Source organism: Podarcis bocagei, assembly GCF_964188305.1.
Source record: "Podarcis bocagei genome assembly, chromosome: 3".
NCBI classification, from domain to species: domain Eukaryota; kingdom Metazoa; phylum Chordata; class Lepidosauria; order Squamata; family Lacertidae; genus Podarcis; species Podarcis bocagei.
In genome coordinates, this window is record NC_138127.1 from 42,079,118 (window position 1) to 42,091,163 (window position 12,046).

The following is a 12,046-nucleotide window of genomic DNA, read 5'->3' on the forward strand; positions in this document are numbered from 1 at the left end:
CTAAGGTAATGTTGAGTTGCAACGAAAATCATGTCAGAGTAATGCTGGAAATATTGTCAGTTATCAGCATAGTTCTCTGTATACTTGGATGCCAAGCAGTTCCTCACTTAAGCTGACAGTTACCATGGTGAGCCTTGATCAGTTAGTATGCAAACATGCATTAAATTGTGGTACAGGAGAATAAACACAGATCTTAGATGCTTAAAGCGGGAGACGAATAGTTGTGAACTATGTGAACAAAATTGCTCCATTTCTTTTCTTTCTTTCTAACTCATAATGTTTCCAAAGGGCAGCCAGTAGGTTCTTAAGATACATTAGAAAACTTGAAAATAGACAATTTAAAAAAGTAATCTGCCATTCAAACAACCCCCTGCTCTTTCCTGACTGCTAAATGATTGATCAGATGAGGCTTCATGTTGGTTCTAGAGCAGATTTTGGTTGGATTTTCTTAGCCATCTGAAGAAAAAGAGTCACCTAATGAACTTTCCACAATTGGATTTGCTGCTCTGGGGGCACCACACAGAGACCTCTCTCAATTGACAGTAAAGTTTGTAACCAGTTGTAGGGAAGGAAATGATTTTTAAATTTTTTTTAGTTCCTCCAAATCAAGCAAGCAAGCAGGTCAGAATTGTTGTAGCTTTGACCTAAAAGGCAACGTTCAGGCATATTGATTTCTAAAAAGAAAAACTGGAATCTGGAGAAAATGAGTGATAGGTTTCAAAGTTTGGTTTGATTTTCTTTGAAAAATACGAAGGACGGCAACATTCAATTTGTTCTGTTAGGGTTTATAGATGGGGGCTTGGCCTGCTGTCAGAAACTATGCAGCAATCAGACAATGCACTATTGGGGTTTTATTGCTATTTTCCTCTACTGCTTTTCAGGAAATGGGGAGGAGGAGGACAGGTACACTGAATTGTTTTCTGGCCTGTTGGCAACCCTACCACAATTACATGGTGGGGGTGGTTTCAAATTAGCCAGTCGAATAGATTGCAGATGGACTTGGTGGAGCAGAAATTATATAAATCTGTAGCAGGGAAATGACTTTGTAGAGCTGTGACTTCAGTGCTTAAGAAGCTGAGCAGAAATGTAGTGGTAGCAACAGAATCCAGGAAATATGCATAGATTAGGTGACACCTGGAAATAAGATTTCATTGTTGAGAAAATAGCTAAGGGTTGTATCCAATGCTACAGTTGCACTTGCTCAACAGACCTCGGCTTGTACAACAGAACTTCCTGTCGTCCCTCTCCTCTGCATTTCCTTTCCTCTCAAAATCTTCTCCAGAGCATAGGCAGACCCTTCAGAACCTGTTTTGGGGGCACACAGAGAGAGGAGAGAAAGAGAGAGTCCTGTTGTGCAAATAGAACTATGCATGTTCAGCACTGGACACAATTCTTAAGTACTTGCTTGTTGTTTTAGAGTACAACCTTATGCATACCTACTCATAAGTAAGGCCTTTTATATTCAGTCAGGCTTGCTTCCAGGTAAAAGTCTTCGGCTACAATCCTGTACCCCACTGCTTCTTTTTCTGAGAATATATTTATTTGTTGGTGCTGTTAAACATAGATGGTTGGACAACAACTCAGCATTTTATTGTTTCCCTCTAATATCCATTCACCTCGAAACATGGCCATGAAGGACACAATAAATCCCTCTTTTTCCTCCATAGGAATGATGGATTTTCTTTTGCTTTCACTCACATTATGATGACAAAAAGGCTCAATAATTTTTATTGCTTTGTGTAGGAGAGTAGCACTGAAGGAAACCTTTATGTAAGTGTAACAGAAGAATTATTTAATGACCGTATTATTTATTTACTAATATCTTGTGGACCCAGTCTAAGCTTTCAGCTCTTAGACTCTGCGTTCAAATGTTATGATTCCTACAAGAGGGTTTTTCTGTGTGTGACATATATATGATGTAGTTTATATAAGGGCATGTTAACCTGTCAGCATCCTCCATTTAACAACTGCTGCTTTGAAAAATGACATAGTTTTCAAAGAGCTATATATCTACATTTATTTCTGTGAATAAAAACAAGCTGAAGGAGCTTTGTTCTATCCAGTATTTAGTTCTATTTTTGAGTTGCAGAACCCATTCAAAGACCTGTTGAGGTATTCTGTGTGTGGACACACACACAAACACATGAGACGAACAGAGAGAGAACTTTGTGTACAAATTACTGAGTATAATTATTATAAATTATGTTTATATTTATACTTTTTGTTCTGCCACAGGACACTTTTTATATGCATGTTATATGCATTATGAAAACCATCCATGTCCATTTGGGGATGAACACTTTTAAGCCTAGATATTGGTGCTTTTGGTCAACCCCCACCCATATCTGTATAAAACCTTCATGATTAGAGTAAATTTAAAACTTGTCTAAATGCAAGATATTTCAATCCTCTTTAGTTCCAGTACAGACATCCAAATGAGGATGGTAATTATTTTCAAAAATCATTAAGAATCCATAGGGTCATTGCTTTCAGATATGGTGCCAAGACAATGTTTAGGCTTGGCAGTCTCCAAACATTCCCTCGGAGCTTCTTTGTTCATACAATATCTAGCAGTCATGTTTGCACCACCTACACTAATGCTGCAATGGGGGTTTCCTGCAGGAAACATATATAGCAGGGATGAGGAAGCTGTGGTGCTCCAGATATCGGTGGTCTACTGCTGCAGTCACCTGTGATCATTGTTTGAGGCTGGCGGGAGTTGGAGTCAACACCTGGAAGGTCACAGGTTCCTTGTCCAAGATACATAGTGTGCAGGGCAGGTGTGCATCTCTAAATATTAAAGAACACACATTAGGAAGCCATGATTTGATGTTGCTCACTTACACACGTCCACCATGCTCATTCAGTTCATCCATCCAACCAACCTATTCAAGCCCTGAACAGGGTTCAAGATGATCACCATTAGATCTATGTGAGTTGGCATGTAGCATTAGCCTGAGGTTCTTTCATGTCAGTTACTTTGCGACTTTCATCAAACTTAACAAATTGAAATGACAACAACTGAGAAAACCTGAAAATTTTGTTTATTGATTGACCACTGGGCTTTCCACAACTACTCTTTGGGTGTCTCCAAGCGATAGATTTGTCCCTTAAAAAACTTGCCCTCACTAATGGGCAATATATTAATGTGATTAGATTTTTGTGATTAGATTTTCCTGTGATGGTCTGATTTGTGAATGATGTTTCCAAAGCCAAGCAATCCTATGATAATGAACAGTGCATGACGCTCATATTGTGTGAATGAGCTTGAAGAAACTAAACATAATTAAGTGAACGTTCAGCATCTGTAATAGTTCAGGGTGAATTCATACTTGCACTTTCCAACAGCAGTAAATTAGTCCAGCATTAAAGTACCTTACTCTGGACTTTCCACACAGCCAAATCAGTAGGGAGCTGGCTAGCAATATAGACAGTAATGAGGTAAAACATAACATTGTTGGAGTTACTGCTGGAATAAAGTGATGCTGTTTGATTGCATAGATGCAAACACACAACCCTTGGTGCTTTTTCACCTTTCCTTCCAAACAAGTTTCAGTATATATTTCCACAATAGAGGGTGATTTCTTTTGAATGTCAGAAGAGCTATATGGTGTGCATTTGTTAATATTTATTATTTATCAGGCATTTAGACAGTAGATTGGAACAGCTACTAATCTCTGTAATTCTGTATTTAAACAGCAGGCGATAACAGCTCCAGAACAACCATTAAAACCTGTCTAATCAATAGTGTGCAACTTTCTGAATGTTTACTGATTTAAAGGCAATAAACTGCTGGGACAGCATTCTGTGCATTTTAAATTCAGGCGTGCAGCTGCAGATACGATCTTCAGACAAAATCTGTGCTGTTCAAATTGCTGTCAGCAGTTAGAACGGGCCACTCTGAATGCTTCAGGGAGTTCAGTGTGCCAGGAAAGTTGTTGCAGGATCACTAGGCTAATGGACATGGCCTGTTTGTGTCTTCTGGGCATGCAGTTACCATCCAGCAGCCTTTAGCTATCAGTCTGTCTTAGTTCTGTGATTGGTGCATTTCAGCACCTCCAGGGCTCTGGACAGAGCAAGCATGGCTTGGAGTCAATAAGTGACTGCTGAAAATGAGCAGAATGCTTGTGAATTCTAGTAAGCAGTTTCTACAAATCTTCCCCAAACCTAGGCCCTTATATCTATTTCTTCTGGAATTTGAATGAGGGCAAGAAATTCTGAGTAAACTTCCTTCCTTGTGGGGCCCAGATTGATTCATGGAATTTCAGTTTTTGTCCATCTAATGGTTAGGCTAAGGATGCTAATATCATTAAGATTATAGACTCATGTAGCTGGAAGAGAATGAATCACCCCAGGACAGTACTTTCACCAGCTCTCTATAATTCAGCCTTGTTGATCAAGGTGACAGCATGTCACATATAGGGGAAAAGGTGAAAATAAACGTGGCCGGAAATAATGCTAGCTTATCACATCATTTGTGCACAGGCCATGGAATATGGTAGATTTCAATCAACGTGACCTTTCTGAAGATTTCAAAAGAAGTACACATATCTGGGGCATAGCCAGCATTTCACTTCAATTTATTAATTGTGATAAGTCACTGCTGAATTTACAGTTCTTGACCCATTGTTCATTCCATTAAGCAAATGCAACCATTCCTAGTTGCCTTAAAAAAAGAAAGGAAAAAAGTACACAGCAGGTTTTCTTACAACTTCAGGATGCAAAGAAAGATTACTTTGTTTATGTGAAGCTAAGGGAGGAATTTTAGACCAAAGAAAATAGCTCAAGCTGGAATCTAAGCTGAATTTTAAAGATACTTTTTGAGGGTTACTTTTCCAAAAATTTCAATCCAAAACTATTGAGAGCCTTTTAGAATTTTGTTACTGGTTTTAACAAGGTGCCATAGAATGCTGTATGATCTCATTCTACTTCAGTTTTATATGCGTCATGGAAGTAGAAATGTGTTGCACTTTTGCTTCTTAGAAGAAGCCTAGACAAGGGACATTATTTTTTAATTCTATTAAATCAGAACATTGCATTGTTTTGAATTGCCAACATTAAGTGGAGTAAAAAGATAATACTGCATTTGCAGCTTACAGTGCACTTTTGCTGAAACTACTTCTAGATATGCCCCTACAAGATGGAGGATATGTACTTGGCAAACATTAGTTTGACAATAAATTATTTCAGGAAACTCCAGCAGTAGGTAGCTTGTTTCTCCTTGGATATTTGAAAGGGATGGCTCAAGTGAGTTGGGAGTGGATCAGTACCCTGTACAATTGCTAGTAGATACTACTAGCATCAATTCTTTACTAAGTATGGTGTGCAGAATTGCAACCATAAATGGATTTTATGTGCCTTCGGTGCAGAAGGGAAATATTAACTTTATACAGTCCTTATTCTGTCACCTTAAATTTATATCAAATGACTAATAAACACCAAATAAAACATGTCAATTTACTCAAGTCTTGATTGTTTGGGGCAAAAAAAATATCACTGCTTTAAATCCCCCTTTATATAAGAAGACAGTTTCAGCCAACATTGCCTTAGATTCAGCAATTTGTCTGGCATTTGCTCTGAATACACCCTGCTGCCGCCAACCATGTGACCTTGCACCTGTTATTGACTCACTCAAGTGTTTGATTGCTGGCTCCTTTTGTCTGTGTATCTGTACGGAGGTGTGAAAATGACTTTTTTTGTGACATGATCTCTAGGCTGTCTCAGCACCTGCATCCTCTGTCAATGGCAGATCGGCATAAGCAGAGTCAATTTGCATCAAGCAAGAGCAGTTTTGATTGTGCCTCTGCTTGTCATATGGCCTCACTGACGGAGGCTGCCTGCAGCTGGTGAGAATATGCCTCTTTTCTCCAAGGGCGGCTCTTGACTGTTCAGTGAAAAGATGGCAATTCTCATTCTGGGATTAAAGCCTCATCCTCTGGGAATGCTGATGCCGCAGATGCCATTTATTTAAGAGGAGCTTGAGCTCGCAGATCCCTTTAAGGAGCACTCTGGTGCAAATCTTTTTGTTGCACACTTGGCATTGATCTAGCTCCGGTAATGTTATTTATTTTAAGGCATTCTGTGCCATCTTCCTGTCAGACATGACATTCAAGGCAGCTTATAGTTTCATAAAAGCAGAATGAATTTTTCAAAAAGCAACAACCCTGAAAACCACTGTAAGAACAGAGGGTCATGCCTAGCATGGGCATGCACACAGGGTGTGTCGGGTGTGCAGTAGCAACTGGAAGGCACCATTTATCTATTTATATACTGTGCCTCAGCCCTGTGTGTTTAGCAAAATACATACCAGCTCCATTCACATTCAGATGTTCATCTGTGCCCCACTGAAATGATGTGCATCTCCTATCCAGAGCCACCCCTTTAACTGTCTGGAGATCATGTCACAATTTTTATGTAGGGTGGCGTAGAGATTAGGACTAGATGTTGCATTTTTTGTTTGCCTTTCCCATTAATGATACTGCTTTAAACAGCTGCTCCTAGATTCTTATCTGATGCTTCCAATTTATTTTGTGGCCTGAAGTATTTGCTCTGTTCTCCTTCTCCTCAGCATCTGCAGTTTTGCTGTAATTCATTATCTGGATTGTATCCAACTAAGTCATACTCACATAGACCCACTGAAATGAATGCACTGACATTAATCATGCCCACTGACTTCAATGGGTCTTCCCTTATCTCACCAAATTCACAGCAATTCCTTGACTTCTGCCACCTCTTACCATTTCTTGCATCGTCTTTGGGGTATTAACTTTTCTTACTTCAGAACCAAGAGAAAAATTCTAAGGAACTTCATAAAGAAAGCACAAATGTTCTTCCATCTTGAAATGGATGGAATGCCCCTAGCTTTTGTCTTCTAGCAGGTCAGTTGAAGATAGTTGCCCTTGCAGATCCTGAAGAGCTTCAGCTGTCATCTCCAACGCCTCATTTATCTGAGCACTTCTTTCAACTGACATCATGCTTTCTGTGATGGTCGGGTTGGCTTGCTCTCCTAATACAGACATTGCTTCTCTGCTAACTCTGCTCTTTGTCCTGGACTCTGATGGCTCCCCACCCCCAGTAATAGACTCCCCAGTCCTCCCTGCCCCTGAGCCTACTCGCTTGATGTCATGGGCAGGCTGGATGCAAAGGAGTGGTGGGAGGTACCAGCTGGGGAACCTCCAAGGGAACCCCCAGTGGAAGAAGGCTCAGAGCCAGGGGATTGGTGGTGGGACAAGAATGGTCAGAGAGAAAAGAGGGGGCAGACTGGGAGGAGGAGGTGTCGGAAACATGAAGAGGTAACAGGGTTTAGTGAACAGGAAAAGGTGGAGATGGAGTGCAGTCCAGAAGCGGAGGCTGGAGAAGAGTGGGGGCAGGACTGAAGAAGCTAGGGAGTTTTTGTCTCCTGCTGTGACCATCTCCCTTCCCTTCCAGTGTTCCAGAACACGGAGAGGAATAAAGAGTGTGGAGCATGAGAGACAAGACAAAAGAGCCTCAGGTTGTTGGGGAAGCACCTGGGGGAGGGGTCTTAGAAACCAGTGGGAAGGTGGGGACTTTCAGTTCTTGCAGCTATTGGTGTTGCCCGCTCAATCTACCGGAGCCTGTCTTTGCATGCAGGGGAAGTTCCTAACTTATCCACGGTTTGAGACCCATCAGCTACCCTGCTTTAGCTGGCCAGTCAAAGCCATTTCCCAGGGTGTAGCCACTGTTGCATGCTGACAGCTTCTAGGGGCCACCGATGAGAGCTGAGTAGAGACCAAGCAGACAAACTACCCCAGAAGGAGCATGGCATGTACCTCCACCAGAGGTACTACCCCTACCCCATAAATCCCTGCAATATTATCTTACATACTCTGTCCTGGAGTCTATTGGGTATTTCCCTCCTTGCAGAAGCAATACTGCTTTCACTGCTGAGAGCAAAATCTGCAGAGACTTGTGCTTCCTATTTATCTCTCTGTAAACAAGTGAGGTTCCTTTCTTGCTGCTCTTACTTCCTGCCAAGTGTCATCCTGGCCTTTATGCCCATTCATAATTGCCTCCTTGGCGAGTATCGCAGCGAAAAATGATTTTGGTAGATTCCTTCTGTGGGGGTTCTCTTAGCTCACTCGGAAGGGCTTTCCCAAGGGTAGCCCCCTCTTATATGGTTTCTTGCCACTTCTTCATATTGCTCTTGCCTCTAAGCAGAACCGTTTTTCTCATCTGTTGTATTTACTTTAAAATGGTTCCCAGAAAGCTTAGCCCTTCAATTATGACGGCATGGGGGGCATTCCTTTGGTTGGGTCCTCAGGCTACCAGCCTTTGCCAACCTGTAGTGATGGGAGTTCTCACCCAAAACATGCAGAGGGCATCTGGTTGGTGAACCTTGAGCTGAGGAGCTTTTTCTTATAAAAGGAGGCACATGAAAAGGCATACCCACAGAAACGTCAGGAGGTGTGGATAAATCTAGTTGGTTTATTCAGAAGACTTCATTTTGAACAAAGGTGAGGTTAAAAAAATTAGCAGTTTTTTTCTTGCAGATCTATCAATATCATGAAGCACATGAATCAGCTTTCCAACTTATAAAACCTCATTCATCAGTAATGAAATGTGTGATCCATAGCTAATGAAATGTGTAGCAACAGCTGTACACCTGAGGGGATTGTAGAACAGGAACAGATCTGACACCTCCAACTAAACTCCTAGATTCTGGATTTTTCCATTTCTTTCATTGATATGTCCCCCCCCCCCCAATCTGAAGGCATCAGCTGCATGTTATGTCATTCTAGGGTCATGTCAATCACAGATCAACTTTATATTGTAAAATAACAGGGGGAGAAGTGTGCTCTCATCCTAGGAATATGCAGTGACGAGCTATGTGGCATTTTAGCTTGGGGATTTAGTGGACCCGTATTTAAAAGTTCACGAAGCTGAATGAGTTTCTGATTTGGAACTGCAATGCGCACAGGAACGTAACTCCAGAGAAATGATCTGTTGGTCAGTTTCATGAGTCATCATCGTGGATTCCTCAAGCCATCTCTGAGTTTAAAACAATTCGGGAACACTGCTGGAGTCTACACCGTCATCATCACCAGTGTGATTTTGTATCCACAGCTTTTAGTATCGATAGAAAACAGAAAATCCAATAAACTAGCCATTAAGCTGCCATAGGAACAAAAGATACAGGTACTCTGGGTTTTATTCAAAGTACCACATTGCTTTCAGGAGAAAAAAGAAAAACCACATGTGAAGATTAGCACTTGTAGACTGATGACCCTTACTGCATCAAACGGCTGATTCTGCTGTTTTATACTCTCACCAGGTAGCTTTTCCTGTTTTGCTGACCATGCATTCTGCAACTCAGGTGTTCTGTAGGGAGGGAGAGAGAGAGATAGGTGGATGATTCAAGAAGATAATAAAAGTCACATTTTAAACTTCTGCTGAAAATAAAAAAAGCAAGGCATTCCTAGGAATCAAGGAAAATTTCACATTTAAGTGTGTCTGCTCCACATTTAGAAAGTGGGTGAAGGGTTTATATATGAGGGCTCCCATGTGAGGAAGGGCAATATATAATGAAATCATGAAATCACCATCAGAAGATGTTGAGCTGAAAAGGGAAACATTTGAATCTCTTAGCAGGAAGTTTAGGAAAAAGTCCATTGTTCCTTTGCACAATGACTTGTATGATTTCCTTAAGAGCTAGTGAAGTACAACTAGAATATTGCATGCAGATGTGGTAAATAAGGTTCTAATCTTTTACACACAATATAATTTGTTCTGCACCAGCAAGGAATAGATCTTTTAGTGTATATTTGTATATAATAGATATTCATGTATACTGTATTTGATATCTATGTATACATGTTTTTAGTATATTTGCGTATGATAGATCTTTATATATATTCGTTTAAAAGTCTGTTAATTTTATTTATATTTTGATAATTTTATGTCTACTTGTTTTTGAAGTCTGTTGATTTTATCAGTGTTTTACTTAAGGGACACAAGGCATTCTTTTTTTATTAACCGGCCAACAAATCTTGCTTTTAAAATAATCCCACTTTGCCAGGAACAACACTACCTCTTAGTCTGGTCTACCTCACTGTGTTGTTGTGAAAATAAATCAGACTTTTTTTACACTCACTGATGTGGTTATTATAGTGGTAGCCTAAACATCTTCATTTGGATGTAAGACCCACTGAGTTTAATGCAGCTTCCTCCTGATTAGTTTAGGATTGCAGTCTTGCTAGGAGAATGTGACATAAATAAATAAAGTTTAAGAGCATATCCCAGGAGCTGGGCATAGCAGTAATGTATGGAAATGCACATTGGGTTGAGGGGGAGTATATAGGCGTGTCTCCCCACTTATGTGGGGGTTACGTTCCCAGGTACCATGCAGAATTGTGTATAGTGCGAACACCATCTGAAAAGCCTGAAAACACGCTCTAAACTTCTGAAAACTATTGAAAACCCCTTTAAAAACCAGCAGCACTTACCAAACTGGCATGAATGGTGGCAAAGATGTCTGTCAGCCTTCCTCATCACTGGAGGATGATGTGAAAATAACGACAAAGGGGGTAGACCCCAGTACCCCAAAGTGGGATTGCAGTTGCAAAGGTTCCTGGGATTGCTAGCTGTTTTCTTGCTGTTTTCAGGCTGTGTTTGCCCTTTCCATGCCTTTTTTGAAGTTTAAACCTATTTATTTACTTATTTCCTGGCTTTGCATATATTTGCTGTTGCACGTAAGTCAAACATGTGTCGGGGTGTGTGTGCCTGTACTGAAGCGTAAATCTTTAAATAACTGAATTTATTACTTGGAACCTGCCAGAAAGGATATTCTTGATCATCAAAGCTCTGCTGAAACTTACAAAATCACAGCATTTCTCTTGCTGCTTAAAATTAATACAAAAACTACAATATGTTGAGAGAAGGATGTGCTTTAAGTGATAACTTGGAAAGATGTTGTAGACAGAGTCTATGATTCTACAGAGAGGGTGGATAATTGTGTGCACAGGGAGAGGTGTATACATGGCCTGAGAGAAAAAAAAGTGAGAGGGATAGATGGACTGGAACGTAGATAGAAAGGTTCACCTAGGTTACGTTTTCAAGATTTCCTTTTTTCTTTTGCAACAACGAGGCCTTGGATCTTGCATTTTAATATGAAAACCCAACATTCCAGGGTTTTAACAAAATCATTAGAAACCTGCCTCTCTGTACACAGATTCTGTGAGATGCCAAGTAATGCAGCAGAGTCAAGTATTGCTTGTAAAATTGGTTTGCACTGTTACATTTTCCATTCTTTCATGTTTCTTTAATAGCCGCCTGTAGAGAAACAGCCAAAACCAATTTAGAAAGCAGTTCAGCAGAGAAGCTTTCTCCCTACATTTCTTATAGAAAAATCTCTCTGAGTGTGCAGCATAGACAGAGGTTCATAAATATTCTACAGTCACATTTAAAGAATACATAATGTAGTTTCAGCTTTATGATGTATTGCGAGTACTGAGTAAGTATTTACCTGTAAATCCCTCATCTCTTTTAATAATCTATAACATAGGAAAGCAAATATAGAATTGTTAGACCGAGGAATGGGACAAACTACTGTGTTAATTTATTGAAACATTTATAGGTTCCCCCTCCCCAATCAAAGACTCACAAGGCAGCTAACAACATATATAAAACAAGAATAGTGTTCATTCATAAAAGATAAACGAAAGTGAATTTGGGTACATGGAGGGGGAAAACAACTTTAGATGGCAAATCTTGTATCTAGAATGAACATATTTGAACTGCTACCTAGCAGGCAAAATTGCCATCTCTTTATCTGAAAGATTGAGAAAGAGTTACTGACAGGAAATTGGGCATCTTGGTTATTGCTATCCTGAAATGAACAATTGGAATTCCATTCTTTAAATATCACCTTACTTTTGTTCTTTGCCTTTTATGTTTAAAACAACGTGGCTACATTTTAGGATAAAGAATTCAAATGCCTTGCATTAAATGACTTAGGTGTGATAATTGCCAATAGAATATTGGATTTGGAGTGAAAAGGTCTGGATTCAGATTCGCATTCAAGCATGAT

At 40.1% G+C, this 12,046-nt stretch overlaps 1 protein-coding gene across 1 annotated transcript in view; it reads left to right on the forward strand.

Annotated features, from left to right (window-relative positions):
* The window catches only part of CLVS2 (clavesin 2), a 41,698-nt gene that overhangs the window by 15,829 nt on the left and 13,823 nt on the right, over positions 1 to 12,046 (forward strand). The gene's annotated exons all lie outside the window — the stretch shown is intronic.